This window comes from Glycine max, chromosome 1 (assembly GCF_000004515.6).
Source record: "Glycine max cultivar Williams 82 chromosome 1, Glycine_max_v4.0, whole genome shotgun sequence".
Classification (NCBI taxonomy): domain Eukaryota; kingdom Viridiplantae; phylum Streptophyta; class Magnoliopsida; order Fabales; family Fabaceae; genus Glycine; species Glycine max.
In genome coordinates this window covers 32969992-32987848 of record NC_016088.4, presented here as the reverse complement: position 1 = coordinate 32987848, position 17857 = coordinate 32969992, and the positions used below count along the sequence as shown (strand labels likewise).

Genomic DNA, 17857 nt, shown 5'->3' with positions numbered 1-17857 from the left:
GAGAACAACACCATGTAAGTTCGAACATCCCCCGTTCCTTCGTTGGCTGCATCCTCTTTCAAAGATTCACTTGGAACTACATCTCCACCAAACACTAGCATCTTCTCCTTACAGTCTAGAAAGATATGGTTAGTAGATAACCAATCCATCCCCAAGATCACATCTAGATGAGCTAAAGGTAGGCAAATCAAATCCGCCATAAAAGATCGACCCTCAACAATTATAGGACACTTCAAACACACCCGAGAGGTGGTTACAGGCTCGCTCGTCGGAGTAGACACCACCATATCATATGGCAACTCCGTCGCACATAACCCCAACCTCTCCACACATGCATGAGATATGAAAGAATGTGTGGCACCTGAATCATAAAGTACATCTAGTAGTTTATCAGCAATCATACACTTACCCCGTATCAAATCGTCAGAGGCAGCCGCTTCTGAGCCACTCATAGCAAATACCCGAGAGGGTACTTTTGGTCTTCCACCACTAATGTTGTTGTTGCTAACATTACCGCTCCTTGTGGAATTAGTGGGTCCACGATTGACGGTGTTGGAATTGGCAGTTACCGTTGGTCTCCCGGTCACCCTACATTCTCGAGCATAATGGCCCACCTTGCCACACACATAACAACGGTTCTCCTGTGTCTGCTGGAGCTGTGGGCAATTCCTCTTAAGATGCGGTCCTCCACACTGAAAGCATTGTACCCCAGTCCCCCTTGACTGGCTCATGTTGGAGGCAGCCATAGGTTGCTTCCCCTTGTTGCTAGCATACGGCTTCATCCTCTTGTTACCATTCCCCCTAAAAGGATGGTTTCTCTGAGGTCCTCCAACACCTCTAGCTTGCCTCTCCTTCATCTTGTCCTCAAAAATCTTGCACTTTGTCACCAACTGATTAAAATCCGTAATCTGCATATAACTAACCGCCTGTTGGATCTCCAACCGAAGCCCATTCTCAAACTGAGCACACAGATCTTCCTCATTCCGAGCATCTTGGTATTGAGGCCAATACTGCAGAAGCTCATTAAACTTAGCCGTGTACTCCCCAACAGACATGTTTCCTTGCTTCAAATCCAGAAATTCCCTCGCCTTCCGCTTCCTGAGATCTCGCGGGAAGTAATTCTCCAGGAATTTGTCCTTGAAGGCATTCCAAGGAATCACGCCTCCAGGTGCAACAAATGAAGGCTTCACGAACTTCCACCAATTCTCGGCCTCTCCTTGGAGCATAAATGTCGCATAAAGGACCTTATGCTCCTCAAGGCAACCCATCGCCTCAAAAATCTTTTCTGTCTCAGCTAACCACAACCTAGCACCTTCTGGATCATAGTCTCCACTGAACTTTGGCGGGTGGTTCTTACGGAAAGCCATGAGTCCCCGATACTCCGCCGGCTCCACATCACGTTCTTGCACTAGAGTTTCCAGCACAGCGGTGATGCGGTCAAGGACATCACGGTTCTTATCCCTAGCACGTCCTGCCATACCTATCCTGTAGGGAAACTATTAGCACCCAAGAAATCCTAAAGAGAGAGTGTACCATACAGGTTATGACAGTTATAACTACATCCTTCTCTTTATACATACTCATACACACAACAATCCTGTGAATCAGTCACACAACCATGCTCAAGACAAGAAGGCAAAAATACACACAATGTGTGACTTAACGTCACTCCCCGAAACCTACTCCCAAGTTTCAGAGATACACAGCATTCACACAGCAAGACCATAACAGGTTCACTAGAATCCAACTTTTGCTCTGATACCACCAATTGTGGCGTCCCCAAAATAATGACTGGTTTAATAGTAATGATTTAATTAACAAAAACCATGGTAAATTTTTTTTTCTTCTTTTTCTTTTTCATTTCTTTCTCTTTTCACCAAAACAAGGTTTCGAAGGAAAATCCTCACTACAGAGTCCTGAATGGCCAGTTCACAACTCTATTCGGAGTCATTTCTTTCTCACCGCTCATAATCTCTAAACTATTTTGCTTTTTCAAAAGAAAGAATGTACCAGCCATTACTTTAGGTCGTCACGTGAAAGTAAAAGAATAAAATACGGTCGATAAACTCTTTTACAAATAAAGTTGCTAACGCTTTCTTTTCAAATAACAAGATCGATCACAAATGCATTCATCATTTAAAGTTGTCCAAAATATGGGAGTTTTACAAAATATATATAGTGTCATCCAGAGCAAAGGTGTCCATAGTGGTGGCTTCAGCCACAAGTATACAATTATCAAATTCCTATACATCAGGTCTACCCATACAAAGCAAAAGAGTAAACCTAACAGTCAGTCCTAGATACGCCCACCCTCAAAAAGTATACAAAACTAATCCAAGGAGTTGTCCACTCCACCGTGCGCTGAAGCGTCCGTGCAGGTTCATCTGGATGCACCAAAGAAGTAGCCGTGAATCGAATGGTGCCCCGAAATCGGCACCTCGTGTTGCCTTCGAGGGTCTCCCAAGCTCCCTTTAGGCACTCCGTCTCTACTCGATCACGGATTAGCTGCGCCGCCATCACGATCTACAAGAAAGAAGAGAAACGGGTAGACTCTTTCACAAGAATCTAACTATGCTGCACACAATACTTCTACAAACCATTACATGCAAGTAAGAAGGGTATCTTAAGGCTTTTCGTCTCTGGTAATCGATTACACAGCCTTGGTAATCGATTACCAGAGGCTAAACTTGAACTACACAGCCTCAGGACATGAAATATGCAATAATGCACTGTGTAATCGATTACACATGCCTGGTAATTGATTACCAGTGACCCATCCCTCTGTGTAATCGATTACACAGGCTGGTAATCGATTACCAGAGGCTCCCTTAGCTTCCTGACTCCGTTTTCAAGCCTGGTAATCGATTACATCCCCTGGTAATCGATTACCAGAGACCATCTTAGCCTCCTGTCTTCATTTTTAAGCCTTGTAATCGATTACCCACCCTTGGTAATCGATTACCAGAGGCCATATCTCACATATTACACAAAATTCACAGCTGGCCAGCCACCACAAGCCTCCTTGCTTTGTGGTCTTGTTTTCCTTTTATCTGTTGACTGCCAGGAGCTCGCCTGCTTAGGTACATCACAGGTTCTCACTGACCGACTATGCCCGGGTTGGGTCGGGATTGGTCAAGCTTGGTTTTGGGCAATAGCACCCCACCTGACGTCCCCAAGGTCTCCTGACCCCCGCGACATATCTCCAGGTACCACTCTGTGGTCAACAATAAAAGCAGGAAGTTTCACCCTTCAACACTTCCTCATCTCAAGCTTGTAGGATTATGGGGTACCCATCACATGTGGTACTAGGTGGCGGTCGGGCGATGGTGCACAACAAGTTTTCCACATCCACGATGCGCGCATAAACCCACCATCCCCTGTTGCCCACCTCCAACTGAGCTCACGTACTCCCACGTAGCCCATATCCTCGTTTCTCTCAACACCGGGTCCCCATCAATCCTCCCAAGCTTCCACAACATCCAAGCAAAACAACATTCAAACAGCACAAGCTATCACAGCCAAGCAAAACAGAGCAAAGGCAGAGAACTCTGCTCAACACATCAACCAAAATCACAGCTTTTCTCACTTAAAGACCACAGTAACAATTCCTTTGATCCAATTCGTTAACCGTTGGATCGACTCCAAAATTTTACTGGAAGTCTATAGTGCATAAGCCTACATTTTGACCGTTGGGATCTACTAGCAAACATCCAGAACTCATTCTGTACTACTCTTTCCACAGCCAACCACACACAAGCATTTTCTGCACCAAGCTAAAATCCTGCTGCACCTATTTTGACAGCAAAATTCTGCATAAGTGCAGATTTCGAAAATCACACTTCCCCTCATCCAATCTTGCTCAAATCAAATCCTACAAGTCCCAAATCATGTATCAAACATGTCTAAACCAAAGCCAAGCTTCAAACCACAACAACACAAAATCTAGGTGTCCAAAACCCCTCAATTCAATGGCTTTTCTAGGTTTGAAAGGTGAAATTTAGAATGAGGTAAATTTGAAGCAAACTCTCACCTCACACCAGTCCATAACATCTATTTAGACTTGTTCAAGCTGGATTTACACCTAAAATCTCACCGAATCAAAATTTGACTCTTCAACACCCAAATTTTGCCCTAGAAATGGCTCTTGGTTCACTTTGGTCATTTGTTTTTCTCTCTAGCTCAGCCTAACCTTTCTCACATGTCCTAAATGACATTTCAAGCTAGTATTAACTCACTTTAACCTCCATTTACCACAGAATTCAGACTTAGCCTTCCAACTCTCAAAGTCTCGCTCTTTTTCCACTCATAACATCACATTCTCACTTTCTAACCCTAGGTTAGTTCTACCCTTCATCTCTAACAGTTTTCCATCAGCAATTTCAGCATATAAACATCACAAACATCATCTCAAAAACCCTAAAACAGAATGGGTATGTTTAACTCATCCAAACATGGCAATTTCAACAAGTTTTCAGCAAATGCCTTCACAAATAATCATCACACAGCAGAAAACTAACATAACCACCCATCATATCTCCCAAAACCCCATACCCACGAAATTTAAGAGAGAAAGAAGTCCACCCAAACCTGAAATTTCGAAGTCCCACTCGTAGCCACGCACTTCACGACTCCAAAAATGCTCTCCTTTCACGATTTGGGGCAGAAATGGTGGCCAAAGGTTGAAGCTTTGCTTGACGCTTCAATGGAGAATGAAGAAGAAGAAAGCTACGTGAGAGAGGGAGAGAAAAGGCTTCTGAATTTCTGCTTTGGCTGAGTGAGGAGAGAGAAAAGCTTTTTGGTTTTAAAAAAATAAAAAGGGTTTTCCCTTTTTTTTCCATTATTTTATTCAAGCTCTGCCACATGTCCCTATTTGATTGGAGCAAAAGGGCCCACTTTCTCTTTTTGACTGTGACCCATACTCAGTCACCAAAGTGAGAAAAATCTGACCTTTGAAACGCTAAAATCCTGCCTCGGTTTGCGTGTCGTTTCTCTGATTCCAGTTTCTCGCATTTCTCTGCGTCCGCCGGGGCCAGTTTTCGAAAGCAAGCAATATATATATCAAAACGCTCAGAATGAAACCCCGAGCGTGGTTTAGAGGTTGGTTTCGTTAAATTTTAAGTCGCACGCAAAACGATGATTTTTAACTAATTAATTAGGAATTAACCCATAACCTCCCAGTTATGGATTTCTTTCCCTTAATTAGCCTAACCCGCATATCTTGCCCCCCGCTATTCCTACTTCTACCAAGAACATATAGGCATATACACTGAATAATACTTATATATAATCATTCAAAATACATCGTTTCCAAAAATTCCGGATAGAAATTTCCAGGATGTTACAGGTTCGATGAGGCGGCCATCGCCCAGTTGCTATGAATACCGGGGCAGGATTTTGCCCGGACTGCTGCCGGGAGACGAGTGCGGATCATGCGCACCAACATGACCACCCTGACTCAGATCTGGATGACTTTGCTGCTCAGCAACATCCAGCCCAGCGACCATAATTCCGACCTCCCCCTGCCAAAGTGTCAGCTGGTGTACGCCATCCTGATGCGGATGAGCATTCACGTGGCTCAGTTAATCGCTGATGCCATCTATATATTTGCAGGTATGGCGCCTACCAGGCACCCTCTGGACCCGGATAAGTCCAACAGGTCCCTGGGATTTCTCGCCTTGATCACAGGACTCTGCCAGTCGTTCGGAGTCCCTGTCGCACCTAGCAAGGTGATTAGGCCGCCCATCACCCGAGCTTTATTGAGTAGTATTGCACGCAGAGACAGGCCCAGGGGGATGCTCCGCAGGCCGCAGACGCGCCGCCACCTCATCAGGCCGGTCCAGCCGGATCGTTTGATACGGAGCAGTATTTGCGGCATTTGGTTCGCCAGCAGACGGCCAACCACCGGGCACATGTACAGACCCATGATTGTCTTTATTAGATGAGCCTCAGCCTGCAGAGCCAGGGATTTACTTCTTTTCTGTGCCCTACTCCAGACCAGTTCAGGGCAGAGGTCGCATGGCCTGGAGATTGGCCTGAGGCCCGGGCAGGAGAGGTACCTGCAGAGGCACCAGCAGAGGCTCCCGACGAGGCAGATGAGGCCCGCGAGGACGAGGAGATGGACGATTTACTTGATTTCTTAGGAGGAAGCGGGGCCACATGATTGGGAGGTCCCTTGGTCCATATTTCTTTTTGTTTCCATTTTTCTTGGTATATATCACCTTATTTTTTGTTTGACTAAGGGACTAACGTTTTTTCGTTTTGATTGACTTTTGTTTTGTGCATACATGTCGTTTGAATTGTTATGTTAGTATTTATTTCGTTGTTGTCAATAGTGTCTGTTGAAATTCCGGAATCGCGTAGAATTTTTCATTTAGGAACGTTGTCCTAAAAGTAAAATGAACCAAAAATCCTAATAAAAAGAAAGAAGCGTTGTGAATAAAAGTCATGTTCATAAAGAAAAGAAAAAGGTTTTTATTTGTACATATGTGTAAAAAGAAGGTGTGTATAAAAGGTTTTTTTTTTGTATAAAAAATACGTGTAAAGAAATTCTTGTGTGTGTAAACAACGAGTGTATATAGAGAAACTTTTGTATAAACCATAGGTGTGTGTTGGAGAAAAACGAAAAAGATCTTTGAATGTAAATAGGGTTTGACCGTGTGACGTAAAGAGAGAGAGTTCCAATGCGTGTACAGAAAAAGTTTGTCATGTATGAAAATATGGATGTACAAAGAAAGGTTTTCCTCATAAAGGACCATAGGTGTATAATTTTGTGAATATATAAAAATGAAACAAAAAGGAAAAAGAAAGAAAGACCGCAAAGGTCGACATGTTATAGTTAAGAAGTATAAATCATTCGTAAAGAGCAAACGTATCTTCTGGAAACAAGGAACTGATGCTAAGAGTTTATTTTCCGGAATGAACCGAGATAAGGATGGATGAATTCATTGAACTGATGAAAGAACATAACTTGGAAACGTTGGGTCTGTCTGTGTAAATTCCCAACCGTAGTATCACAATGCCATAAACAGGATGCTTGAGTGCCCACCTGGCTGTAGCCATGACTAATTTTGCACGTTGTTTTCAAATCATCATTGTCACGCGTGCCTTATGGAACAATATGGAAGCTTGGCCCGAAATCGACACCTTGACACCCAAATTTGTTTCGCCCCAGATATCAAGATTGGGTTCACACGATAAAAGACCCCATTGAAAGACAACCTTAGACCTTTTGGAACCTTGGCCTATAAAAAAGGGAATCCTCATTCTTTCCCTCGAAGCAAAGGACAGTGGAATCTCCTCAAAGGAGAGCGAATAGAATGCTAAAACCCGATTTCCCAAAGAAAGGGATGGGGAAGGAGAAGTGAAAAGAAAGAAAAGGAACAAATGGAAAGAAAGAAAAAGAAAAAAGATGAAAATAAAGAAAAGAACAAAAAAAGAAGAGGAAAGATTCCCGGTCAAAGGTCGAAAGGAAGTGAAAAGGGAAAAGAAGCAATTCTCGATTAATGAAAGAAAGAGGACAGAAATTCTTCAAGCCAGATTGCCACTCAAAATCATTCTCGACTGGCAATATCCCACCCCACATGAACAAAGAGGAAAAGACCGAAACACCCAGCTTCCTCTCCAAAAACACCACCCTCGAGAAAATCCTATTGGTCCGTGATCGTACATTTGATCTTTGATTCGATAGGAAGTCGTGTGCAAAATAGAGTCATGGTGCAGTTATGGTTTGGGAATAGGATAAAACACTTGCCTTGTGAGTTTTATACACTATGAGTGATTTATTTTCAGCTTAGCCCGATGTTTCCCCTGCATGTTCATTTAAAAGCTAAAAGTTGACATCCTACCCTTCATTCTCGATTACAAGGAAGATTACCCTTAGCACAAGTATATTGTTTCTCTAAGATATGGTGCTCTCGCGAATGATTTATTTTTCTTTGCAAAAAGCATGTTTGCTTTTGTAGGTGGAAAGACCCGGTGGATCGTTTGGTCCTACCGACCAATCTTTTTCGGAGCCCCATGAATTGCATTTTCGTTCATGTGTCCTCCACCTTCAAGTTTGGAGCCATGCGTAGTGATTGCTTAGTGCAATTCTCCATTCTCAATCTTTTTCGGAACCTCATGAATTGCGTTTTCGTTCATGTGTCCTCCACCTTCGAGTTTGGAGCTATGCGTAGTGATTGCTTAGTGCAATTCTCCATTCTCAACCCTTTTTCGGAGCCCCATGAATTGCATTTTCGTTCATGTGTCCTCCACCTTCGAGTTTGGAGCTATGCGTAGTGATTGCTTAGTGCAATTCTCCATTCTCAACCCTTTTTCGGAGCCCCATGAATTGCGTTTTCGTTCATGTGTCCTCCACCTTCGAGTTTGGAGCCATGCGTAGTGATTGCTTAGTGCAATTCTCCATTCTCAACCCTTTTTCAGAGCCCCATGAATTGCGTTTTCGTTCATGTGTCCTCCACCTTCGAGTTTGGAGCCATGCGTAGTGATTGCTTAGTGCAATTCTCCATTCTCAACCCTTTTTCGGAGCCCCATGAATTGCGTTTTCGTTCATGTGTCCTCCACCTTTGAGTTTGGAGCCATGCGTAGTGATTGCTTAGTGCAATTCTCCATTCTCAACACTTTTTTGGAGCCCCATGAATGTTATTGCCTAGTGCTGTTCATGTGTCCTCCACCTTCGAGTTTGGAGCTGTGTTTCATGATTGCCTAAGTGCGGACCCTCAAGGCAATCCTCCATTCTCCCCCTTTTTCGGAGCCCCATGAATGTTATTGCCTAGTGCTCTTCATGTGTCCTCCACCTTCGAGTTTGGAGCTATGTTTCATGATTGTCTAAGTGCGGACCCTCAAGGCAATCCTCCATTCTCCACCTCTTTTTCGGAGTCCCATGAATGTCATTGCCTAGCGCTGTTCATGTGTCCTCCATTATCCAGCATGAAGCCTCTGGTGACTGGGAAATATGTTCTTCTGCTATTTTCCGGATCGGTTCCTTCGCCAAACATGTGTATATGTGTATGTGTATATTATTTTTGTTGTTCTTGTTGTTGTTTGTATTGTGTTGTGCAGAAAAGAAAAAAAGAAGGAGTAGAGACGAGAGTCGTCATGGATTAATCATGGAAAGGGCCAGACAGACGAAATCAGTGTCTTATCTTTGCTTTCCTCTTATCTCCGATAAAAGGTAATTAAAGAGGGACAACTGTCATACCCTAATTTCGTCTGGGGATTATTACTTGATGACATGCAACCTTTGGTTAGCCGCTTTGAGATTACTTGGCATCCTTTGTTGCACAAATAATGAAGTCCCGAGACGTGTCAGAAATCAAAAGGAAGCAGGCTAGCGCAATCCGTGAAATTCCGTGATGTGGCGGAAATCGAAAAGAGGTGTTTTTGCGTAATCCGTGAGTTTCCGTAACTTCTTCGAAAGCTAAAAAAGAGTAAATATATATTCCGTAAGGATTCATAACCTTGCGGAAGGAAAATAAGTATCGTTACGAAATTCGTAAAGTTTCGTAACGTTACGAAAAAAGAATTACCAAAAAAATAGAAGGGGGTGCATTTAGTAAAAAAAAGGGGTACAAATAGCAATCTGGCCCACTTGGGCCTTCCAGATCCTTCCTCCAGAAGGCTGTTGCTTCTGGAGGAAGCAACCTTGCTCGCCTGGGCGAGCTGGGTGGCAAGCTCCTCCCCTATTTTGCTATAAATAGGGGGAGGAGTGAAGAAGAAAAGGGTTCAGCCTTCTTGGCATTTCGTATTCTCTTAAATTTGCTGAGGAAAATTGTTTCCGTGAAGAAAATCCAAGCCGAGGCGCTTCCGTAACGTTTCTGTAACGTTTCCGTGAGTAATTACGCGAAGATTCTCGATCGTTCTTCAAATATTCATCGTTCGTTCTTTGTTTTCTTCAGTCTTCAACGGGTAAGTACTTCAAACCGAGCTTTTCAATTCATTCTATGTACCCGTGGTGCTCCACATTTTGTTTCATGTATTTTTATTCTCGTTTTCATTCGCTTTTTATACCCCCTTTTGACGTGCTTAAGCCATTTATTTAAGTCATTTCTCGCCTAATCTAAAAATAAAATAAATTTCCACCGATCGTTTGAATTGTATCATCCGTTAATTTCGGTTAAAATGAATTCAGACCGTTCGGTCGTGCCGTAACCACGTTGGAAATCAAAAAAGAGGTAAAATAATAATATAATAATCAAAAAATGCCTTTTAGTAAAATAAAGCGAAAAAAACAATCGGACGTTTTCTCTTTGGGATTTCTCATTCTTAATTGAATTGACTAATAACTAAAGTGAAACTAAGGCTAAAATCAACTCGCCTAGTGAAGCTCGTCCACAAAAATAGGGTTTTGAAAATTTATCATTTCAGTTTCTTACCAAGTAAAATGGATCATTTTTAAGGTCCAACGCCTTAAAATGATCACCTTTCAAGTAAAAAGAATCACTTGATTCACGCTTAAGAAAGAACTACGTAGGTCTGATTTCCTCTCCAAAGGAGGGTACGTAGGAGCAAAAGCCCCGCTTTTGTCAACCTCAAAAAATAAAAAGAAATAAAAGTTAAGGTAACACAATTTCCACAAATCTAAAAAATAGGTTGTTGTCCTTTGAGACAAACGTGAGAGGTGCTAATACCTTCCTCAAGCGTAAATACAACTCCCGAACTTAGAATTTTCATTTTGACCGGTTTCCTTCGGTTTTTTCGACGTTTTCCACAAATAAACGTTGGAGGCGACTCCGCGCATCTTTCCTCCTTTGGAAAGCGCACGCGTGAGCCTCGCCCTCGCTCGCCCGCGAAGGGCACATTGCGACAAGGAGCAATAGTGATTTGCATATAAATAGAAAAACCATCAAGGAAACAATAGTGAGATTTACCTGTCAGGCGTTTAAGCATCTGATCAATGAATGGCAGTGGAAAATGGTCTTTTTTGGTAACCTGGTTCAGCCTCCTATAGTCGATGCATACTATCCAACTGTTCTGCACCCGAGTAGGAATCAACTCCTCCTTCTCATTTTTTATCACGGTGAGGCCGGTTTTCTTTGGAACTACCTAGACGGGACTCACCCATTGGCTATCGGAGATAGGATAAATGATGCCAGCTTGCAAAAGCTTGGTTACCTCCTTCTTCACTACATCAAGAATCACTGGGTTGAGTCTTCTTTGTGGCTGTCTTACTGGTTTAGCCCCATCCTCTAAATTTATTTGATGCATACATGTGGATGGGCTAATACCAGGAATGTCCGCCAGGGTCCAGCCTATAGCCTTCTTATGCTTCTTGAGAACTGATAACAGCCTCTCCTCTTGCTCATCAGCAAGGGAGGCAGATATAATTACTGGAAAACTTTTTCTATCATCCAAGTAAGCATATTTTAAAATTGATGGTAGAGGCATCAATTCTGGTGTGGCCGGCTGGATAGTGGTAGAAAGGGATGGTTTCTCAGCTTGTACCTCATAAAGAAAGTCAGAGGTATGTGTACTTCCTGAAACATGGTTAGTTCTATCTGACTTTATAAAATCAATCTCAAGAGGTAAAACATCACCAGACATGTGATCAATATCAAATTCAGATTCACTATCAGCATCAAATTCAGAAATATGATCAAGTGCAAATTTAGATTCAATGCATGAAGAGTGACAGGCATGCAGATTAGGATGAAGATCAGTCATGTATTCATCAACAATATGGTCAATTATTTCAACACGAAATACAGAAAGATCTACAGATGGGTGTTTCATAGCATCAAGAATATTAAAATGAATAGTTATATCACCAAACTCCATAAATAGTGTGCCTGCATATACATCCATCTTAGTTCTAGGAGTTTTCATAAAAGGTCTGCCTAGAATGATGGGAAGTGATCCTTTAGAAAATCCCTCCTCCATATTAAAATATAAAAATCAACAGGGAAAATCAGCTCACCAACTCTAACTAAGACATCCTCTATGAAACCAGCAGGATAGGCAACACTTCTATTAGCTAAATGAATTACCACATCAGTTGACTGCAAAGGACCAAGAGATAGAGAATTAAAAATAGACAGAGGCATAACACTAATAGAAGCTCCTAAATTTAGCATGGCATTGTCAAGCTTATTGTTCCCTAGAATACAAGGTATGCTGAATGTACCTGGATCTTTACATTCTTCAGGGATTTGGGGAACAGATTTACGCGGAGACATTTCTGCCCATACTAATTCTTTCACTTCCTTTAAGCTTCCGCTTATTAGTGCACAGCTCCTTCAAGAATTTAGCATATCTTGGAATTTGCTTTATTGCATCCAGCAGAGGTATGTTTACCTCTACTTTTCTAAATGTTTCCAATATCTCCTTCTCTGCCTCTTCCATTTTTTTGTTGGAAATTGCTCTTGGAGGGAATGGAAGAGGGATATGCTGCTTCTCTTTAGATTCACCTGCATAGAAATTGTTAGGTAACTTACTCTTTAAATTTTTGTCATCATCTTTTTCTAGAGTAAAGTGAGGTTGGGCAGGTTCATTTGCGGATGAGGAAGATGTTGCTGGTTGAGGTCCTTGACACTGCTTTCCCAACCTCAATGCAATGACACTCACATTTTTGGGATTCTGGACAGATTGAGAAGGTAATCTGTCAGAATTTTGGGACTATTGTTGATTTAACTATGTAGCCAATTGTCCCATCTGATTAGTTAAGCTCTAAATGGAGGCTCTGGTCTCTTGTTGAAACTGCATGTTTTGCATAGTCATTTGCCTCACAAGTTCTTCAAGGGAAGGTTGCGGAGGGGCCTCAACTGTTTGCTGTTTCTGGGGTTGTTGTTGTTGTTGCTGCTGGATTGGTGGAGGGACGTATGGTCTGCTTGGGCCAGCAGCATTTTGAAAATAAGTTTGTTGTTGCTGTTGCTGTTGTAAAGGATTCGACCATCTAAGGTTGGGATGATTCCTCCATCCGGGATTGCAACTGTTGCTGGAGAGGTCATAATTATTCTATTGTGGCTGATTTTGCTGTTGAGGTTGAGGAGGTCTCTTGTAGATGTTTGCAGCATAAGCTTCAGACTATTCAATTGCTTCAGATTGTTGCACAAAGGGGCAAAGGTCTGTGTGGTGGTCGGCAGAGGAGCATAAACCACAGAGTCTGGCGACAGGTGTAGATTTTTTGTTCATGGCCAATTGGGTTACCAGGTTAACCAAGGCATCTAGTTTACCTTCAAGCTTCTTAGTCTCACCTGATGAATTCGTGGCTACTTCATGCACTCCTCTAATGACAATAGCATCACTTCTGGCACTAAATTGCTGGAAGTTTGAAGCCATCTTCTCAATTAAATTTTTGGCTTCAGCAGGGGTCATGTCTCCAAGGGCTCCACCACTGGCAGCATCTATCATACTTCTCTCCATGTTGCTGAGTCCTTCATAAAAGTATTGGAGAAGAAGCTGCTCTGAAATCTGGTGGTGAGGGCAACTGGCACATAATTTTTTAAATCTCTCTCAGTATTCATATAGGCTCTCTCCACTGAGTTGTCTAATACCTGAAATATCCTTTCTGATGGTCGTGGTCCTGGAAGCAGGGAAAATGTTTTCTAAGAATACTCTCTTGAGGTCATCCCAGCTCGTGAAGAACCTTGGAGCAAGGTAATATAGCCAGTCCTTTGCCACTCCCTCTAAAGAATGAGGAAAGGCCTTCAGAAATATGTGATCCTCCTGGACATCTGGTGGTTTCATGGTGGAGCAGACAATATGGAATTCTTTCAGATGCTTGTGTGGGTCTTCACCTGCAAGGTCATGAAACTTTGGAAGCAAATGGATCAGTCCAGTTTTAAGAACATATGGGACATCCTCATCAGGGTATTGGATGCACAAGCTTTCGTAGGTGAAATCAGGTGCAGCCATTTCCCTTAGAGTCCTCTCACGGGGTGGAGGTTGTGCCATATTCTCAAAATGTTCAAAATTATAATGCTCAAAATCACCAATAACAGAATGCTTAGGATGCTCAAAAGGTACTAAATGATGTCTAACTAATCTATGAAATGTCCTATCTATCTCAGGATCAAAGGGTTGTAAGTCAGATGGATTTCCTCTAGTCATACACTAAATTCAGCATGCACAACTAGTTGCCTTCTTATGCAAGTAACAGCGTAGGTTTAAACTACAACTACCATTAAATGATATCCAAATGACTTGAAATTTTGTGAGCAACCTTCTAAAATGATGAGAAGATAGCACAAAAATTTCAAATGAAAATTTGAAGTCTAACTATATAAGCTAAAAATGATAAGTTAAAAAAAAAGAATAATACTTGAAAAATAAAAAAACTTTTGACAAAATCACTTTTTTTGGACGATGGAGACCTCAGCCGGCTACTACGGCGTAGGAAATTTTTTTCTACCCCAAATACATATATAATAATTTCGATTCTGATAACCGGAGCAAAAGTTATGGTCATTTGAAGTTTTGACAAAAAATCAAATTTGCTACTTTTTTGGAACTTTCAAATCTGACCAAACTGAAGGCTCTAGCTATTTTTCCCACAAAATATAGATTAAAAGAAGTTACCAAAAAAAACATTCAGCCAAAAATAACAACTCTAGCTACTAAAACAAAAAATCCCAAATAATTCAGCAAGGGTGGTCGTCGCTACATGATTTCTACTACTACTCTGTTTTGCCGCAAGCAAAAAGGGTCGCTAAATCAGTCGCAAAACACTATTCATAGTAATACACCCAAAACTGAAACAAGGGAAGCGCTTAACAGAAAAACTATAACAGAACACACACTAAACAAAATACCAAGACACTAAACAACACTAACAATTAAACATAAAACACGAAAGAATTAAACACTAACCCGACGCTAGCTATTATGAACCTTTGGACACTGCTCCCTGGCAACGGCGCCAAATGTTCATAACAGATAGTAGGAAATAGTAACAAATTGGGGGGGGGGGGCGGATTGTTTGCTTTTGTAAATTAAACAGCGAGTAAAATTGAATTAGAATTTATCAGAATTAAAATATGTTGCTTCCCCTTGGTTCACAAGCAAGTCTCTTATCCTAGGTTGCAAGAATTTATCCTTTATCAGTTCAACCACTTAATCCAACCCTAAATTAAATTACTAAGCAAAATTTAACATAAAGCATTCATTATGTGATTAAGCATCACACACACCAATTACTCATAAACGATCATTAAGCATGAACGTAAATTAAGCGTAGAGACAATTAATCAAGCACTAAGCATGCATGAATTAATAGCAACAAAATCAGAGTAATTAGTGAAGAGGAAAAAATGAACAAAATTTAACAGTAATAATAGAACCTCAAAGAGAATTGTGCTTGATCCTCAAGAGAAATCAACGCTGCGGATTTAGCCTTCCATTCATCAAATAGAGAACGAAATTTTATTGATAAAACTAAATGTCTGAACTGGAATTGTAAAAAAACGAAAATAAAAGAGAAAGAGAAGAGAGACTAAAACTAAAAACAAAAAATAGAAGAGAGAGAGGAGAGAGAGAGAGCTAAACTAGAACCTTGGTGCTGTTATATAGTTTTTTCAGCCCCAAAGCTTACAAATCTGTTTTAAATCCAAGCCCATAAGTAAAATCAAATCAAATCTAGATAAGATAAGATCTAGATGAAATAATATCTAGATGAGATCAAATCTAAATAATATCTAGATAAGATTGTTGGATCGAGTGGCCTCAGAATAATTAAGAAGGGGCGGTTGAATTAATTATTCCTAAACCTTTACTAATTAAAAATTACTCTTCTAAGGCTTTTACTAAATTGTTAAGAGAATGAGGAGTAGAAGAGAAACTTAACAGAAAGTAAAAGCGGAAATTAAATGCACAGCGGAAAGTAAAAGAGTAGGGAAGAAGGAAACAAACACACAAGAGTTTTTATATTGGTTCGGCAACAACCCGTGCCTACATCTAGTCCCCAAGTGACCTGCGGTCCTTGAGATTTCTTTCAACCTTGTATAAATCCTTTTACAAGCAAAGATCCACATGGGATGTACCCTCCCTTGTTCTCTTTGAACCTAGTGGATGTACCCTCCACTAGAACTGATCCACAAGAGATGTACCCTCTCTTGTTCTCACAAACCCAAGTAGATGTACCCTCTACTTGTACCACTAAGGATGTACCCTCCAATGTGTTAAGACAAAGATCTCAGGTTGTTAAATCTTTGATACTTTGTGAATGGGGATACAAAAGAATTCTCAAGCGGTTAGTCCTTTGAACACTTTTGTATAAGGGAATGGGAAGAATCAAAAGAATTCTCAGACTGTGTGGTTTTGAATTCTTTGACAAGGGAGAAGGGAGACACAAAAGAATTAAGGCGGTTAGTCCTTTGTTCTTTTGGAAAAGGGAGAAGAGAGACACAAAAAGAATTCAGGCGGTTAGTCCTTGGCGAATTCTTTTTGGCAAAGGGAGAAGAGAATGAAAAGATGAATAGCACAAGTTTTCAAGGTTTGGAATACCAGAAAACTTCAGAAAGCTTTTGGTACAAAGAAGAAGAAGAAGTTCAAAGAGATTCAAGGCTTGTAAAGGATTGTAAGAGATTGATTGAAAAAGTATTCAAGATTGAATGAATTCTTTTATTTGCAAAACAAAGCCTTGCTTTTATAGACTCTTTGTGTCTGGTCAAGAAGACAACTTAGAAGAGTTATAACTTTTAGAAAAACTTAAAACCAATTTGAAAAAGTCAAAACCTTTTTGAAGAGTTACATCTTTTGATTTATTCAGAAACAATAACTGGTAATCGATTACCAAATAAGTGTAATCGATTACACAAAGCTTTTGTGTGAAAGGATGTGACTCTTCACATTTGAATTTGAATTTCAACGTTCAAAGGCACTGGTAATAGATTACCAAAACATTGTAATCGATTATAGCATTTTGAAATTAATTGGAACGTTGTAAATTCAATTTGAAAACTTTTTCAAAACAATTTTGCTACTGGTAATCGATTACAAAAATCTGGTAATCGATTACCAGAGAGTAAAAACTCTTTGGTAAACATGTTTTGAGAAAAATCATGTGCTACTCAATTTTTTAAAAAAACTTTTCATACTTATCTTGATTAAGCCTTCTCTTGATTCTTGAATCTTGAGTCTTGAATCTTGATCTTGATTCTTGAGATCTTGAACCTTGAATCTTGATTCTTGATTCTAAACTTTCTTCTTGAGTCTTGAATTCTTCTTGATTCTTATCTTGAACTCTTAAATTGTTCTTGATTCACTTGAGTTGTTCTTTGATTGATCTTTGATTCACTTGAGTTGTTCTTTGATTGACCTTTGAGCTTTTTGTCATCACCTTTGCCATCATCTTTTGTTATCATCATTGTTATCATCAAAACACCTTTGAATCACCTTTGATTCACCATGAAGCTTTGCTTCTACAAAGATAAGATAAGATGAGATCTAATTTTGTAGAATAAATTAGTCTGCCTTCTTCAAGTCCAAGCCCAATGCTAGATTCAAGCCCAATGCTTCATTAATTCTTGAAATTAGATTAAAAACATCAAATTAGCTGAATGGGCCCAAATAATAAAACTGCCTAATAAATTTGACAATTAAGACTAATCAGTATTTTAAATGGTGCAAAAAGGGTTAAGAAATAGGAGAAAATAATGGCACATCATGCCGGCTGGCTAAAATTTGAGGAGCATAATTGCTTGTGAATTCTGACATTGTCGAGTGATACTACGCATGATACTTGGGTCAATTTGAAGGTTGTTAGATGTCTCCAATGACTTATTAGGATTTTCAAGTTTATGCCATTACTGTAAACAATAGTTACGGTGCAAAAAATATGGATAAATTTGATGTCCTTGCCTCTCATTCTCTCACAATTACATCTTTGCGTATTTATTTAACATTCACTAGAATGTGAATGTAC

At 40.6% G+C, this 17857-nt stretch overlaps 1 non-coding gene across 1 annotated transcript; it reads left to right on the top strand.

The window, feature by feature from the left end:
- Nucleotides 1-13405: 13405 nt before the first annotated feature.
- LOC112998022 (small nucleolar RNA R71) lies at nucleotides 13406-13512 on the top strand. The gene has a single exon (XR_003263060.1). It is a non-coding gene; the product is annotated as a small nucleolar RNA R71 (small nucleolar RNA).
- Nucleotides 13513-17857: the final 4345 nt, after the last annotated feature.